The sequence below is a fragment of the Trichosurus vulpecula genome, chromosome 2, assembly GCF_011100635.1.
Source record: "Trichosurus vulpecula isolate mTriVul1 chromosome 2, mTriVul1.pri, whole genome shotgun sequence".
Taxonomy (NCBI): domain Eukaryota; kingdom Metazoa; phylum Chordata; class Mammalia; order Diprotodontia; family Phalangeridae; genus Trichosurus; species Trichosurus vulpecula.
Genome location: NC_050574.1, coordinates 405,236,227 through 405,254,870, shown reverse-complemented (window position 1 = coordinate 405,254,870; position 18,644 = coordinate 405,236,227).

Genomic DNA, 18,644 nt, shown 5'->3' with positions numbered 1-18,644 from the left:
ACTCATTCTATTATAGAATAAATGATTAGTAATTAGAAACTCAAGTGGTTTATTACATATTTGTAGAAAGTTTAAACTATAGGTCGTATATATTTAAATCTAGACAAAAGACTTTGAAATATTTCTTAGTATTATAGCACTATTAAACAAAATTGAAAGTAGGCATATATTTTCATGTTTAACTGTCCTTTTCTTCATTCATTTGACTGAAAATCACTGAATGTTAATATTATACCTTACTTCTCCAAATGTTTTCCTTAGATTATTGGTTACAAAAAGAGGGAATAAATTTTTTAAAGTTCTACTTGGTCATGATGAAGAAAGAAAAAATTTTGTAATATCTCAGCTTTTTAATATGCTACCCTTTACAGTTTACCTTCATCAACCCCTTACCCACTGGAGAGTTTCCAATGACAATATCCCTAACAAATGAATGCTTTCATTTGTATACATCCTATGACAGTGAATGTACTTTTTCATAAGGCACACCATTTTCAGCCATAATTGTAAGAAAATTCTCCCCTATTTTGAACTCAAGTCTCTCTTTTCACAACTCCCACACATTTTTGCTAGGTCTTCTAAGTGCCAATGGGGATGAATCTAATTGAAGGGTGTGCTAGCACCAAAAGCTTTGAAAACCAATTTTTAAATTTTCAGTTAGAGCATTTACACTTTGAAACCTGGTAAACGCTACAAATGAGGGTTCAATTTATTGGAGTTTTTTGTTTGTTTTTTTAATGTAGATTTAAGAAAGTCATGGTGGAAATCTTAATAATGCTTGTTAACTCCAATATACATAATAGAGAATTTTTCAAGTGCTGATTGTTAAACATTTACCATCATATCCCTGGTCTCTTACCACTTACATATAATAGCATCAAATTTGAAAAATCACTACACAATTTTTCACATATTTGGTTTCTATAACCTAATCTATTTTAAGTTCATGTAAACATTCCTCATATGGTATGCTATCGAGGGGTCTCTCTGTCCTAGTCACTATCCTTTCTTTAATACAATGTTTGATATTCAGTAAGTACAGGCATGGCAGAGGAAGTTCCCAATTGATGGGAATGTTGGGCAATTTAGAGTTTGAGGTCTGCTCCACCTACAACTATGCTTTAAAACTTTCAAATACACATAGAATGAAAAGTGCAAATGACTGATTTTTTTTAATCTTGAGATCCTGCCACTTAATGTTTGCTGACTTGAATTTACTTGCTCATTCTGTACAAAACCCTTTATTTGTGTGCCTTGTGCTTTACTTCTTGACTTGTTTTTGTTCCTTTTTTGAAGCCTGTTCTCTTCAAACAACTCTGCTATCCTTGTCATACTTGTTTTCAAAGTTAAGATCTCTGTCTTCCAATTTTTGCATCCACCTTGGGTTTTACAAACACTTAGAATTTTTATTTCCAAAACTTGTTTTCCTGGCGTCCCTTACTGTGAAACTACATGGTGTAGTGGACAGAGTGATAGATTTGCAATCAAGTTCTGAGTGCCAATGTTGCCTCAGACTCTTGAATTAACTTGGCAAAACACATAAACTCTGTTTTTCCCACTTAACAATGTTTTTTCAAATATAAAGATTAAATGTTCACTTTTATAAGATTTTGAGTGCCAAATTTTTCTGTCTCTTCCTTCCCTCCTCTCCTCCCCAAGACAGCTAGTAATCTGATATAGGTTATACATGTACCACCCTATTAATCATATTTCCACATTAGTCTTGTTGTGAAAGAAAGATCAGAACAAAAAGGAAAAATAATGAGAAAGAAAAAACAACAAAAAAGAGAAAATAGTGTGCTTTGATCTGCATTCAGACTCCATAGTTCTTTCTCCAGATGTGCATAACATTTCCATCACGAGTCCTTTGGAATTGTTTCCTATCACTGTGTTGCTGAGAAGAGTTAAGTCTATCATTGTTGATCATTGCCATAGTGCAGCTGTTACTGCGTTTGATGTTTTCCTGGTTCTGCTCACGTCACTCATCATAAGTTGGTGGAATTCTTTCCAGTTTTTTTCTGAAATCAACTTGCTCATCATTTCTTGTAGCATAATAGCATTCCATTATATACCACAATTTGTTCAGCCATTCCCCAATTGATGGGCATCCCCTCAATTTCCAATTCTTGGCCACCACGAAAAGAGCTGTGATAAATATTTTTGTACATTTGGGTCCTTTCCCATTTTTTATGATTTTTTTTGGGATACAGAGCTAGTAGTATTATTGCTGGATCAAAGGGTATGCAAGTTTGGTAGCCCTCTGGGCATGGTCCTAAATTCCTCTCCAGAATGGTGGGATCAATTCACAATTCTACCAACCATGCATTCATGTTCCAATTTTTCAACATCTCCAACATTTATCATTTTCCTATTTTGTCACGTGATCCAATCTGATACTTGTGATGTGGTATCTCAGAGTTGTTTTGATTCGCATTTCTTAAATCAATAGTGACTTAGAGCATCTTTTCATATGACCATAGATAGCTTTAATCCATCATCTGAAGACTTCCTGTTTGTATCTTTTGACTGTTTATCAATTGGATGATGACTTGTATTTTTATAAATTTGATTCCGTTCTCTATATATTTGAGAAATCAAGCCTTTATCAGAAGCAGTGGATGCAAAAATTGTTTCCCAGCTTTCTGTTTCCCTTCTAATCTTTGTTTCATTGGCTTTGTTTATGAAAAATCTTTTTAATTTAATGTGATTATAATTATCCATTTTGCATTTCATAATGCCCTTTATCTCTAGCTTGGTCATAAATTCTTCCCTTTTCCATAGATCTGGCAGATAAACCATCCCTTCATCTCCTAGTTTGCTTATAGTATCACCCTTTATGTCTAAATTGTGTACCTATTTTGATCTTATCTTGCTATATGGTGTAAGATATTGGTCGATGCTTAATTTCTGCCACACTATTTTCCAAATTCCCTAGTAGATTTTGTCAAACAGTGAATTCTTATGCCAGAAGCTGGAGTCTTTGGGTTTATCAAACAGTAAATTACTATAGTCAATGACTTGTCTTGTGGTACCTAATCCATCTGACTGATCCAACAGTCTTTCTTAGCCAGTGCCAAATAGTTTTAATGATTTTTTTCTTTTTTATCTCTAAAGCTAACATTTCTAGTACAATATTGAATAATAGTGGTGATAATGGGCATCCTCATTTCACCCCTGCTTTTATTGGGAAGGCTTTTTGCTTATCCCCATAACATATAATGCTTGCTAACAGTTTTACATAGAAACTATTTATTGTTATGAAGAAAACTCCATTTTTCCTATGTTTTGTAGTGTTTTAATAAGAAAAAGTTTTAATAAGAAAAGCTTTTGTGCATCTTTTGAGATAATCACATTATTTCTGTTAGTTTTGTTATTGATACAATTATTCTAATAGTTCTAATATTAAACCAGCTCTGCCTTCCTGGTATAAATCCCACCTAGTTATAATGTATCTTCCTCATGATAAATTGTGGTAATATGCTGATATTTTATTTAAAAATTTTTACATCAATATTCATTAAGGAAGTTGGTCTATAATTTTCTTTCTCTGCTTTGGTTTCTTTTGGTTTAGGTATCAGCACAGTATTTGGGTCATAAAAAGAATTTGGTAGGACTTCTTTAACTATTTTTTTTCAAAACAGTTTATATAGAATTGGAATTAATTGTTCTTTAAATATTTGGTAGAATTCATTTGTAAATCAATCTTCCCTAGAGATTTTTTCTTATTGATTTTCTTATTTCATTGATGGCTTGTTCAACTTCTTTTTCTGAAATGTGGTTATTTAAGTATTTTATTTCCTCTTCTGTTAATCTAAGCAATTTGTACTTTTGTAAATATTCATCTATTTTACTTATGTTGTAAGATTTATTCACATACAGTTGGCCATAATAGCTCATAATTATTGTTTTATTTTTTTCTTCATTGGTGGGGAATTTACTCTTTTTCATTTTCTGATACTGGAAATTTGGTTTTCCTGTGTTTTTAATCAGTTTAACAAAATATTTATCTATTTTATTGGTTTCCTCATAAAACCAGCTCTTAGTTTTATTGATTAATTCAATAGTTTTCAATTTCAATTTTGTTAATCTCTCCTTTGGTTTACAGTATTCATAATTTGGTATTTAATAGGAGATTTTTAATTTGTTCTTTTTCTAGCTTTTTAGTTGCATGCCCGGTTCATTGATCTCCTCTTTCTCTATTTTATTCATGTAAGCGTTCAGATATAAAACTTCCCCTAAGAACTGCTTTTGCTGCATCCCATAAGTTTTGGTATGTTGTCTCATTATTGTCATTTTTTGGGTGAAGTTAAAGGTTGTTTCTATAACTTCTTGTTTGACCCACTCATTCTTTAGGATTAGATTATTGCATTTCCAATTAGTTTTAAGGCTATCTTTCCATGGCTCTTTGCTATACATATTTTTATGATCTGGAAAGGATGCATTTAATATTTTTGCCTTTTTGATTTTTATTGTGAGGTTTTTAGACCCTAATACATGGTCATTTTTTGTGTATGTGCCGTATACCACTGAGAAAAAGATATATTCCTTTCTATCCCTATTCAATTTTCTCCAGAGGTCTATCATCTTTAAGTTTCCTAAAATTCTATTCACCTTCTTAACTTCTTTTTTGTTTATTTTGTGGTTAGCTTTATCTTGTTCTGAGAGGGGGAGGATATGGTCCCCCACCAGTATAGTTTTGCTGTCAGTTTCTTCCTATAACTCACTTAACTTCTCCTCTAAGAATTTGGATGCTATACCACTTGATGCATATATATTTAGTATTGATATTCATTTTCTATGGTACCTTTTAGCAAGATATACCTCCCTTCCTTATCTCTTTTAATTAAATCTATTTTTGCTATTGCTTTGTCTAAGATCAGGATTGCTACAACTGGTTTTTTTAACTTCAGCTGAAGTATAATATATTCTGCTCCAGCCTTTTACCTTTACTCTGTTCATATCTCTGCTTCATATGTGTTTCTTGTAAACAAGGTATTGTGAGATTTTTGTTTTTAATCCACTCTATCTGCTTCCCTTTTATGAGATGGTTCATCTTATTCATATTCATAGTTATGATTTCCAACTGTGTATTTCCCTCCATCCTATTTTCTCCCTGTTTATACCTTTCTCTCTCCTTTCACCTTATCCCTCCTTACCAGTGTATTGACTCTGACCACCACCTAATTCAGTCATCCCTCCCTTCTATCAGCACCTTCCCTATTATTTCCCCTTTCTTCTCCTATTTTTGCCTTCCCTTTTGCCCTCCCTTCAATCCAACCCCCCTTTCTTTTTTTTCTACTTTCCCCTCCCACTTCCCTATCAGTTAGTATCAATCATTCTTTTGATTTTGACTACTTCCTGATATTTCAGACAGTCATTGGCATCCACTTCCCCAATTATAATTTTTAATCAATTATTTTCTTCAGTTATCTTTTGCACCTCCTTTTCTTTTTGGCCAAATCATTATGGCAAGCACACGTTTTGCATTCGAAAAATGTGGACAGCCCATTGGAGCTCCTCTTAGGTATATATCAATTATAAATTTCAAGTGAATGATATTGACACATCCACTTTGAAAATTAAAAAAAAATGAGTATTGGAAATTGACAAGATAAATGCATTGAAAAGAATGTCTTGAAAAGGTAGTCTGACATACAAATATTTTTGAAAGTTTGTAAGAATAAACCAATCTATTTTTGTTCACACATATAACTCTCAAAGTGCAATAGAGAGGATAAAGGGTAGATTTGGCTTAATTAGAAATTAAATTTAATTTCAACAGATAGAGAGAACATTGAACTAAATATTTGTCCCTATTCTATCAGCTTTGGGGCTTATGGGGGATCCTTTGGTGGGAATTACATGCAGTCATTAGAGGGTTTGCTCTGAATATTAAGGAAGTTATTCTGAAAATAAAATTATAGGTTATGGTTCATGAAAAAGAGACAGAGGGGTTCAGATCATCATATTGTAGCTATTTCTATGTAACTATTAGTGTAAGACTTACTGAACAGAACTCCATTATGTGTAAAAGTAATTTTTTATGAAGTATCATGCTTTAAGCTGACATTTATTTAACATTGCATGTTAAGCTAATGTTATGCTCTGTTGTATGTTAAACCAGTGTTCATAGCTGCAATGCATTAAACCAAAATTTTATGTTCTATTGCATTAAAGTAATATGCATGTTTAGTGCTAAAGAACTGTGGAAATGTTGAAACACTAGATTACAAGTGTTCTTATGGGAAAGACCAGTGAAGCATGAAAGGAATTATATTACCTGAATTGTATTTTTAACTCTAATTGTTTGGAAAATCTCTCTTCTTTTCCTCCCAAATCTTCATTACATTAACCTCCACACATTTCTCCTAGTTACTCATTTTGGAACTATTAAGAAGAGCTCTAAGCCCATTTCTTTATGACAGTCATACCTATTTGGAAACCACTATCCTTTTTTCATACATTTATTTTCTATTGCCTACCAAATCATTTTCATTTAAAGAATCCATATATGCTACCAAATTATGGTCACTATCATGGATCTTGGTGGAGAGTATTTGCAGCTTCAGTCTAGCTAAATAGGCCATCTCTGAATAAATTGTAACATGATTCCCTAGGGAGGAAAAGGGGCAAATATTAAAAGCAACTATTATGGGTTAGTGGTTTTGAAGAGGGGAGAAGAGTTACTGTGAGAAGAAAGATAGTGTATAATGGTGTTTCAATGGGAAAGATAAAGTGGCTACAGAAAATTGTACTTTATAACCCTAGATATTTTTGACTCTCTTTTGAAACTAACCCTCTATCTGAACCATTAAAAATTTAAGGGTGGGAAAGCCTCGAGGTCTGAGCAAGGCCATCAAAAGGCTCTGGTGTCTGCAGAAATTTTGTCAGGTTTAATTGCTTCTGACTCAGCTGTTATCCTGACCTATTATGTTTGCCTGCTCTGGGTGTTAAAATCTGACCTGTGACTCTGGAGTTCTTTCTCTGGATATGTTCCCATGTCTAATCAAATTAGAATGCTGTTCTTTTTCTTGCCAGATACTTTTGTGTTTTCCTATCACTATCCTAATTCTTCTAAGGTCTATTTTTTCCCTGGGTTCTTGTTTGCTCCTGTCTTCAATCCAATATTTTCACCTTAGTCAGTACAATGGATGACCATCATGCAGATTTTGACTTTCATAGTGCAGTGGTATCCTTCATTGATTCTGGCAAAGTACATTGGCGTTGAACTATTTTCCTGGTTATAGCATTAAATCAGAGTTGGAAAAAATATTAGAAATCATTTCATCTTACCATTTCATTTTAGAGTTGAGAACTGATTTCCAAAGAGGTGGAGCTATTACCTATGATTTCAAGGTAAGCAGGTTAAAAGCTGGATATGAACCATTCTTTTAATTCCAAACATAGAGGGTTCACATTTATTTACATACTGCATATCATGAGTGTTATTCTCAGTTACCTTTCCTCATTCTGGTGGACCATACAGTTACTTTTGGGTCTGCTTCCAAGGCATACTGTACCCCCATGCATTTAGGATTTGAAATTTTTACTATGGCATTATGATATTCCCCTGAAAAGGGAAAGAACTTTGGGTTTCTAGATATCCAAGCAATCCAATAATCCACTCAGGTGTAATGGTAATTAATTTGGGACTGATTGTGCCATTCCCCAGTCAGCCCCCCCTTCTGTCCCCCTACTCTGCCCACATTCCCTTTTTCCCTTACTTTCTTGTAGGGCAATATAGATTTCTATGCCCCATTGCTTGTATGCTTGTATGTCTTATTTCCTAGTTGCATGTAAATCTTTTTTTTAAACATCTGCTTTTAAAACTTTGAGTTCCAAATTCTCTCCCTTCTTCCCTCCCCATCCAAGCAATTCAACATAGGCCACATGTATATCATTATGCAAAACCCTTCCACAATACTCATTTTGTGAAAGACTAACTATATTTTGGTCCTTCCTATCCAATCCCCGTCCCTTTCCGAAAGTGTTTGTTTTTGATTACTTCCTACCCCATCTGCCCTCCCTTTTATTGTCTCTCCCTTTTTATATCCTTCTCCCTTTCCTGTGGGGTAAGATGCCCAATTGAGTGTGTATGTTATTCCCTCCTCAGATCAAATCTGATGAGAGCAATATTCACTCATTCACCCTTACGTGCCCCCTCTTCCCTTCCTACAGAACTGCTTTTTCTTGCCACTTTTATGCAAGATAATTTACCCCATTCTATCTCTCCCTTTCTCCTCTCAATATATTCCTCTCTCATCCCTTAATTTGATTCTATTTTTTATATATCTCTTCATATTCAACTCACCCTGTGCCCTGTCTCTCTCTCTCTCTCTCTCTCTCTCTCTCCTCTCTCTCTCTCTCTCTCTGTATATATATATAATATATATAATATATATATATATATATATATATATATATACATACACTATATAGATGTATATATATATATATTATATATATATATATATGTGTGTGTGTGTTGTGTGTGTGTGTGTGTGTGTGTGTGGTATACGTAATTTCCCTTCATCTAAACTAATACTGAGGTCTCATGAATCATACACATAATCTTTCCATGTAGGAATGTAAACAAAACAGTTCAACTTAGTAAGTTCCTTATGATTTCTCTTTCTTGTTTACCTTTTCATGCTTCTCTTGATTCTTGTGTTTGAAAGTCAAATTTTCTATTCAGCTCTGGTCTTTTCACTGAGAAAGCTTGAAAGTCCTATATTTTATTGAAAATCCATATTTTCCCTTGGAGCATGATACTCAGTTTTGCTGGGTAGGTGATTCTTGGTTTTGATCCTAGCTCCTTTGACCTCTGGAACATCATATTCCAAGCCCTTTGATCCCTTAATATAGAAGCTGCTAGATCTTGTGTTATCCTGATTGTGTTTCCACAATACTCAAATTGTTTCTTTCTGGCTGCTTGCAGTATTTTCTCCTTGACCTTGGTTGCTCTGGAATTTCGTGACAATATTCCTAGGAGTTTTCTTTTTGGGATCTTTTTCAGGAGGTGATCAGTGGATTCTTTCAATTTCTATTTTACCCTCTGGCTCTTCAGTATCAGGGCAGTACTCCTTGATAATTTCTTGAAAGACAATATCTAGGCTTTTTTTTGATCATGGCTGTCAGGTAGTCCAATAATTTTTAAATTGTCTCTCCTGGATCTATTCTCCAGGTCATTGGTTTTTCCAAGGGGATATTTGACATTGTCTTCCACTTTTCCATTCCTTTGGTTCTGTTTTAATAATATCTTGGTTTCTCATAAAGTCACTAGCTCCACTTGCTCCAGTCTAATTTTTACAGTGCTATTTTCTTCAGTGGTCTTTTGGACCTCCTTTTCCATTTGTCTAATTCTGCTTTTCAAGGCATTCTTCTCCTCATTGGTTTTTTGGAACTCTTTTGCCATTTGAGTTAGTCTATTTTTTAAGGTGTTATTTTCTTCAGTATTTTTTGGGTGTCCTTTAGCAAGTCATTGACTTGTTTTTCGTGGTTTTCTTGCATCACTCCCATTTCTCTTCCCAGTTTTTCCTCTCCTTCTCTAACTTGCTTCCAAATCCTTTTTGAGCTCTTCCATGGCCTGAGACCAGTTCATGTTTTTCTTGGAGGCTTTTGATGTAGGCTCTTTGACTTTGTTGACTTCTTCTTGCTGTATGTTTTGGTCTTCTTTGTCACCAAAGAAAGATTCCAAAGTCTGAGACTGAATCCGAGTCTGTTTTCACTGCCTGTTCTTGTTCCCAGCCAAGTAGTTTACCCTTGAGATTTTTGCCGGAGTATGACTGCTTGTAGAGTATAGAGTCCTTTGTCCCAAGGTTGAGGTTCTGTGCCATTGTTTTCAGAGCTATTTCTACACAGCAAGCTCTGCCACACCAGTGCTCCTCCTCCCCCAAGAATTACCAACCCAGATCATGGCTCAGATCTAAGCAGGCTCTGCACTCTGACTCTGATCTGCCACTTCATTCCTCCCACCAGGTGGGCCTGGGGCCAGAAGCAACTGCAGCTGTAGCTCTCTAACCAGCCTCAGAACTGTACCACCTCCACCGCCCCTGGGGTGGTGGCTGAACCGTGAACTCCTTTCACTCTGTCCCCACAGTTTTTCCCACTAACCTTCTCTGTTGTCTTTGGTGCTTGTGGGTTGAAAAGTCTGGTAACTGCCACAGCTCACTGATTCACAGCACTATGGCCTGTTCTGCCTGGCTCCAGTCTAGTTGGTCTGGGCGCGGCCCACACTGTGCTCTGCTCTGCTTCGCTCCCAGCACAGTATGATAGACCTTACCCAGTGATCAACCAGACTGTCCTGGGCTGGAGCCCTTCTTCCTTCTGCCATTTTGTGGGTTCTGCAGTTCTAGAATTTCTTCAGAGCCATTATTATAGTTGTTTGGAGGATCCTGTGGCCAAGTCCCTGCTTTCCAGCTGCCATCTTGACTCCATCCCCGACATGTGGTTTTTCGATGACATACTTCACATTTTCTTCATCTTTTTCATTCTTTTGATTTTTTTTTATGATTTCTAGGTGTCTCATGAAGTCATTCATTTCTACTTGCATGATTCTGATTTTTTAAAAGTTATTTTCTTCAGTGAATTTTTGTACTTCTTTTTCCATTTGGCCAATTTTATTTCTTAAATTCTTTTCTTCAATGATTTCCCCCCTTTTTTCATTTTGCTAATTCTGATTTTTATGGCATTCTTCCCATGAGTGGATTTTTGTGTTTCTTTTTTGCCATTTGGCAAATTCCATTTTTATAGTGTTATTTTCTTGAGTATTTTTCTGCCTTTTCTAATGAAGCTGTTGAGTCTTTTTATAATTTTCTTCCAATTTTCTCATTTCTTTTCCCAATTTTTCTTCTCTCTTTTATTTGAATTTTAACATTCTTTTGGAACTCTTTTTTTTGGAATTCTTTTGGGACTTTGACCATTTCACATTTTTTTCAAAGCTTTACATGTAGCTGTTTTGACTCTGTTGTCTTCTGAGTTTGTGGCTTGATTTTGCTTGTCATCATAGTAACTTTGTATAGTCAGGTTCTTTTTTTTGGCTCATTTTCCAGCCTACTTCTTGACTTCTATATGTTAATGTTGGGCTCTTTTCCTGGTTCAAAGTTGCACTGTCCCAAGGTTCAGGCCTTTATTGCTGCTGTTTTCAGAGCTAGCTCTGTGTGTCTGTAGGTTTCCATGTTTTCCAGGTGGTATGCTCTAAGGAGAGACGTGGTCACTGCTCTCCTGGCTTGGGCTCTTGTCTTTACTCAGGGAGGGAACTTGTGCTTCTGTAGCCACCAATTCTAGCAGTCCTCCTAGTCCTGGGACTGTGAATAGCTTCCCCTCTCTCCTGCGACTGCAATTGCTAGTCTGTGTGCTGAGATCTCCTGAAGCTGTTGCTACTGCCAATGCAACTGCCCCCAAGGCATGACCTATGCTGCCAAGGCTGTGCTCTGGGGTACAGAGTCCACCAACCTCCAAATAACACCAATTTTTCTTGCAGACCTCCTAAGTTGTCTTATATTTGAAAGCAGAGTTCCTACTCCTGGTGAGCAACCACAAGCCCTGCTCTCAACCCTGGATCCATGACCTGGGCCCCTGCTGTCCTGTGATGGCAATGCTACCATTCCTTTTGGCCTTGGGACTATTACCCAGAACTGTGTATGGGAATGCAATAGTGTCCTGAACTCAGCACCAGCAAAGGGTGTCCTTAAATCTTCTTTTGACCAGTTTTCCAACCACCCCCACACACCCACAGATACAGAGACTCTTCATTAGCTGAGAGGTCCAGAATTTTTGCTGCAGGCAATGTAGAGACCTTCTGTGTGACACCTTTGCTGCCTATGCTCTGCTTCTGGAACCCACCACCACCCTGGCAGACAGACCTTTTCTGTAGAACTAGTAAGTCATTTTGGGCTGGAAAATTATTTCACCCAACCTTTTCTTGGTTCTGCTAAACTAGAATTTGACTTGAGGCATTTAGAGTTGTTTGAATAGGAATTTTGGAGAGCTCCACTGAGTTCCTCTTTTCTCCACCATCTTGGCTCCACCTCCCCTCATTGGATTATTCTTGAAAAAGGGATCTGCCCAAAAAAAGTGGAAATAGAGCTTGTGCCTATCACCTGAAGAATGGTTGAAAAAATAGTTGAACATTTACATAATGTAATAATATTGTACCATATGAAATTATGAATATGAATTCAGAAAGTCTTGAGACTTGTAAAGAAATTAAGAATGAATTAAGCAGAACCAAGAACCTAATATATATGATGACCACAATAATATAAATGTAACAGTTTTTAGCATTTGACATTATATTTGTCAGTTATTTGAATTCCAGTAAGTTCTGTTTCCACCCTTGACTTCGGAGGGCCAATGATTAAACACACCTCCTTCCTTTTGGAAGAAAGTTGGAGGACAGTAAGCACAGAATGAAGCATGCTTAGGAAGACATTGTTAATGTGTCAGATTTTTTAAAATTATACTTTACTTTATTATGAGGGAGGGTTTCTTTGGAGGAGTGATTATTTGGAAATAATTGTGATAAATAAGTAAACAAGCAAACAAATAAATAAGACATTTTAAAAGAAATTTCTTTAATGTATAGTTGTGAGTCTTCTGAATGGTCTACAGGATTTTGTCTTCTTTCACTTCTTGGTTATCAGCAATGTTTTCCCACATAATTTTCCCCATTACCCACCTTTGCATCAATGCCATGTTGTGTCAAGGTGTCCTTTGACTTACAGTTGGATACTCTTTAATGAGCATTGACTTTCTCATCCCCCATAATGGAAGTTGACATACAATCTTCAATTATCTTCATGGCAGTTTATTTGTTTACCCTCGTTATGAGCCCTGCAATGTGAGAAGGCTAAAGATTCCATTAAATACTATTTCATGTAGTCTTTAGATACAGGCTGATTTCAGCTCTTTTATTCACCACTCTAAAGAGGACCTGTTAATTGTCTTTCCATTTAACTGCAACCTAACAGATTTTTTGTTTGATATATAGCCAGAATATCAATATAAATGTGATTTATTTCTTCCCATACAATATTATGTGCTAGTCCTTGGACATAGGTTGCACATAAAACCATGGAATCAATATTTGTAGGTAGTCTGAGAGCTTTGTGATCAGTAGGACCTTTTGCCCTCTTTTCTGGCAATTTATTATTGTAATTGCAAAAGTGAAAGAGGTCTATGTGGCTTTGAATTTTCTACATACAAGTGTATAAGGGCTTAACATTGCTAAAAATAACAAGTACAAAAATAATAGCAACAACAATCAAATAGTGTTGCATCTTCTTTTAATAAGTCTGTTTATATTTAGGTAGAGTATTAATTGAGTAGACGACACAGTCCAATGTCATACAAGTATGTAAGGTCTTTTAGAGTTAGTAGACAGAACTTAATAATACTAACATTGTTCTGGCATGGTCTTTAAAAATGCATGGTTATTTCCATCTCACAATAACCTGATAAAACAGGACACATCACATATCAGAAATATCGACTATGTCTTTTTTCTTTTTTTCATTCTTTTCTCAGATTGGACAATTAAAATGACAAGGTCTTCTACTAACCGAATACATTAGGTATTGTTCTTAAGTCATTTGTATTGACACAGAAAAAAAACTAATTAAATATTATAAATATTTAATTCTATCATTATAGTGTAATTCTACATATGTCCATTTTGTGAATAAGGGTTTATCTATCTATCCATCCATCCATCCATCCATCCATCCATCAAATTATCTATCTACCTACCTAATACATAAATGCATACATATTTGTCTAGACACATAAAGTGAAAAGTACTATGAATATAATATAGTTTTAATGTTTTCTTCAATATCTAGATACTTAAGATATCTTCAGAAACTTATCTTCAAAATAATTTTATTTTTCCTTAAAGAATCCTTCACAATAGAAAAAAAAATAAAAATAAAAAGCTCTTGGGAGAGACTATTTAACTTCTCCATAAGATATAGAATTGGCTTTGGAGGAAACATGGGCAAGTATTATTAAGGCCCCTAAAGAAAGCATTGAACATGTTAAATTCTTAAGTTTGTCAGATTTATAAAAGCTATAAATTGATATTAAAGAGCTCTCTGGGCCTCCTTTTCTCTAACTATAGCTATGATTATGATACTTGTTATTACTGTGTCTACTACCATGGTAACAAAAAACTATACACAAAATAAATTAATAAACATTATTTGCTATGCTATTAGGAATACATTTTTTCACTTAGCATTATCTTTTTGGCAAGAGATACTGGCTGTGCTCTTCAAAGGGCTATTTTACATAATGGTATTGTTGACTTAGCTATCTTTGTTTCATTGTCATATTTTAGGCATGTTTGAGCACCATCAGAGACTCACTCTAAGAAAGAGCCATTGAATAGATGGGTCATCACCAGGAGACACAACTAAATCCTCTGGGGGTACTTAGTTTTATGTTCTTTCTTATAAGAGTTACTTCCTTTGTCTTTTTATGTCAGTTTGTGTTTCTCCCTAGACACTCAAGGAACATGTCATAATATAGCAACATAACAATAGAAAGGTAAATTTGATGATTGTGAAATTAGGCTAATGTGTGAGATAAATTACATTTTTAATGTTGATTTTTATTGCTTACTATCAAATTCTGTAGTTTCATAATATCTTTATTCCCTCTGATCCTAGAAATACTGTATTAATTCTTTCTATTTAAACTTTTTTTTCTTATATCTATGCTCTCAAAGCTAGGAAGAAAATTGAAATAATTACCTGAATGTCAGGCATCTTTCTTTCTATGAATAATAATAAATAGTTTTGTCTGAAATATCTGATTTAATAAAATTTAAGTCTTAAATTATCATAAAACTTGTTTTATTTCTCCACTCTAAAAGCTGATTTTACAAGTTCCCTTCAATTCAACAAGCTTTAATTGAGTGTCTACTATGTGCAAGGCATGGCACACAAATCAAATTGTTAATATCAGACTTGGAGCTGCCAATCATCATTTGTCAGATGCAAATGGAAAGCTATTGATTTGAAGCAATTATATGCTTTCCTCATTGCTGATATAAGCAAATCACCATACGGTAACTCCTTCTCTGTGGGTTAAGATACACTGAATTCTCACCAAGTTGTTTCTGTTACTTTGTAGAATATCAATGAATTGTGATAGGCAGAATGATTCCTTTTTTTAAAAAAAAATAATCTGACATTCAATTAATAGAAGAAAAATTGCTTTGAATTTTCAGTTTTGAAGTGAAACACCTACACAAATTCTGCAGCTAGCAATCTCATAAATCTTAGGTGCTTTTGGGGAGGAGTAACCTTGTTAATATATGGTTCCATGATACACTGATTCAATCTTCATTAGTTATGGTGAAACTTTCAGAGGCACTAATAGGATTTTTCCCCAGTGGTTCTATGACTATTTAAGGCTGAATCTTCATAAAACATAAGAAATAAAGTCCTTCATAGATGATAAGGCACTGTATAAGACAAAATAAGTCTTTAATAAGGAAAATTTGGAATTATTTTCTCTCCGAAATTCTGTCTTTCCCCCAACAATTATATCCTTGAGAATATACCTTAAAAGTATTATCATAATAAATAAATAAGAATTCACTACAATGTTCATAGCAACTTTGCATTTGTAAGATTTAGAAATAGCCTAAATGTTCAACAGTAGAGACAAGTTTAAGTAAATTATTATACATAGATATAACTGAATACCATAATAAAGAGAGGGGAAGGGAAGGGAACAAACACATTTATATAGCACCTACTACGTACTAGGCATTGAGTTAAGTGCTTTTCTTTGCTTTATAAATGTTATCTCATGTTTCCCCCTCAATAATTATATGAGATAAATGCTACTACTATCTCCATTGTACAGTTGAGAAAAATGAGGTAAAAAGAAGATAAGGTATTTGCCCAGGCACACATAGCCAGTAATTGTGTGAAGTTACATTTGAAATCAAGTTTTCTTTTTTTAATAATATTTTATATTTTCCCCAATTACCTGTAAAAACAAATTTTAACATTCTTTTGTAAAAGTTATGAATTCCAAATTCTATCATTCCCTCCCTCTTCTCCCCATCCCTAGGATGGTAAATAATCTGATATAGGTTATACATGTGTAATCATGTAAAACATATTTCCATATTAGTCATTTTGTGGAAGAAAATTTACACCAAAAATGAAAGAAAGTGAATGAAAAATAGTGTGTTTCACTCTGTATTAAAATACCATCTTTTCTTTCTATGGAGGCAAATAGCATTTTTCATCATGAGTCCTTTGGAATTGTCTTGAATCACTGTTTTTCTGAAAAGAGCTAAGTTATTGATAGTTTGAAATTAAGTTTTTCTGACTCTTGGCCCAGCAGTTATATCAAGTGCACCACCAGCTCCCTCTAAATTACAGCAGAAATGAATAAAATAGAGATAATCTGGAATGATCTTAACTAAATAATCAAAAGCAGAAATAAACAGAAACAGAACAATAGAATACATATTAATTATGACCATATTATTTAAAATACACATGAGAATGGAAGGACAAAGAGTCCTCATTGAGAAAAGTGAAATGCTGAACAGGTATGATATTTTATTTCTTGAAATAATTTAAATATAATTACTCAGCAAATTAAATAGTTGTGATGATATTCAACATTTGGTTTTTTTTAAACAAGTAACCTGTTTAAAAACAATATCTGAATATTTAACACTTATATATGTTGCAAAATACAAACATTTATGAATTAATATCTTCTTCAATCTCTGGGAATAAATGTGAGGAAGGTGTCAGGATAAAACAATAAAAACAAAAAGGCTCTGGGTACCTTTTTTTGACACAGTGTATACTTAACACATAAAGATTATAGAGAAGAGGCTTATATTCCTTTCAAAATCATTTTTTTTGATGTATTAAAGAAGATAAATTGTTCCAATATGCTTTTTTATGGAAAGCTTGAGGTTACTAAAACACTTTTCATTTTTTGTTCAAATATGCCTACTTCTACTGACTGTCCTACATATACAAACTGATGGGCAAGATGTCCACCCAAATGCATATTAAATCTGAAAAAATAGATATTCTTTCTCTACTTGAATTTTCGGTGAATACACGGGCCAAATCCCCTTTAATGATAATGGATCTCCTACAAGAAGCTCTGCAATAGTCTGGAGTTTGATTCAGTCACCCTAATGTCCTCTGCTAATAAGGAGATCTGGAGTACCTTATCAGCCACAGAAAATCTTTCTTTTTCTTTTTTTCCTTATTCTGTGCTATTGGAATCCCCATATTGTAATGTCAAATACATTTACTGAGCAAGCATCTCTATTTTTTGTGCCTTTCCTCATATTTATTATCACAGGGCCATTAAATTGGGTCATTTCTTTTATGTTTTTTTTTTTTGCAGAAAATCAAATTAATTTTGTTTAACAATGAGAGACAACATTTTGGAAAATCCCATTGGGACATCATTTGCTTTTTTGATATAGATATAGATAGATATAATTTAATATTTTGTTTTTCTCCAATTGTATGTTAAAACAATTTTTATCATTTTTTAAAACTTTCGAGTTCCAAATTCCATCCCTACCTGTCTCCCTCAGATGATAAGCAATGCCTTATAGGTTATACATGTGCAATCATGTAAAATGTTTCCATATTGCTCATTTTGCACAATTTGTATTATGAGATTTTATATATCTACACATTTCAGTTACTTGTGAAAAGACAAAATGCTATCCTTTGTTGTATTAAAAAATCAATCAACAAGGGTGACAATTGTTGTTCAGACCTAAACTCAGGTCATAAACTTGAAGAATTCAGACAAAGGGGTGAGCAACAAAACTTTGTCTAGGATCAAATCAGACCACTTTGTAAGGGCCCAGTTTACAGGTCCCAAGTATGAGCTGTACTTGAGGTCCTGGAATAAACATAAAAAAAATCTCAAAAAAGCAGAATCAGGACCTCTCCAGATCTTCCCTCCAGAAATACACAAGAATCACAGTCTAATGTCACATTTAATGTCATAAATTAGTATGGAAAAAAGAGAAACCTGGGAAGACTTGAATGAACTGGTGCAAAATGAAGTAAACAAAACCAGGAGAATGATTTATACATGTATTTGTATACATACTGAAGGCAGCCAGGTTGCTCAGTGGATAGAGTGCTAGGCCTCTAACTGTGTGGCCCTAGGCAAGTTACTTAAACCTCTTTGCCTCAATTTCCTCATCCTTCATATGAGCAGTCTTAATTCATCGGAGAAAGAAATGATAAATGATTTCAGTATCTTTGTCAAGAAAACCCTATGGACAATATGGTGCATGTGGTCATGAAGAGTAAGACATGACCAAATGATGGGACATACATACATACATGTATGTATGTATGTATGTATAATTATATATACACACACATGAAATGTACATATGCATGCATATGTTTATTACACATAACATACAACCAAGAATCAACTACCCAGCAAAACTGAGCATAATCCTTCAGGAGAGGAGATGGACTTTCAATGAAATAGGGAAATTCCAAACTTGCCTGATTAAAAAAACCAGAACTGAGCAGAAAATTTAATCTTCAAATATAAGACTCAAGAAAATCTTAAAAAGTAAACAGGAAAGGAAAAAAATATTATTCAATAAG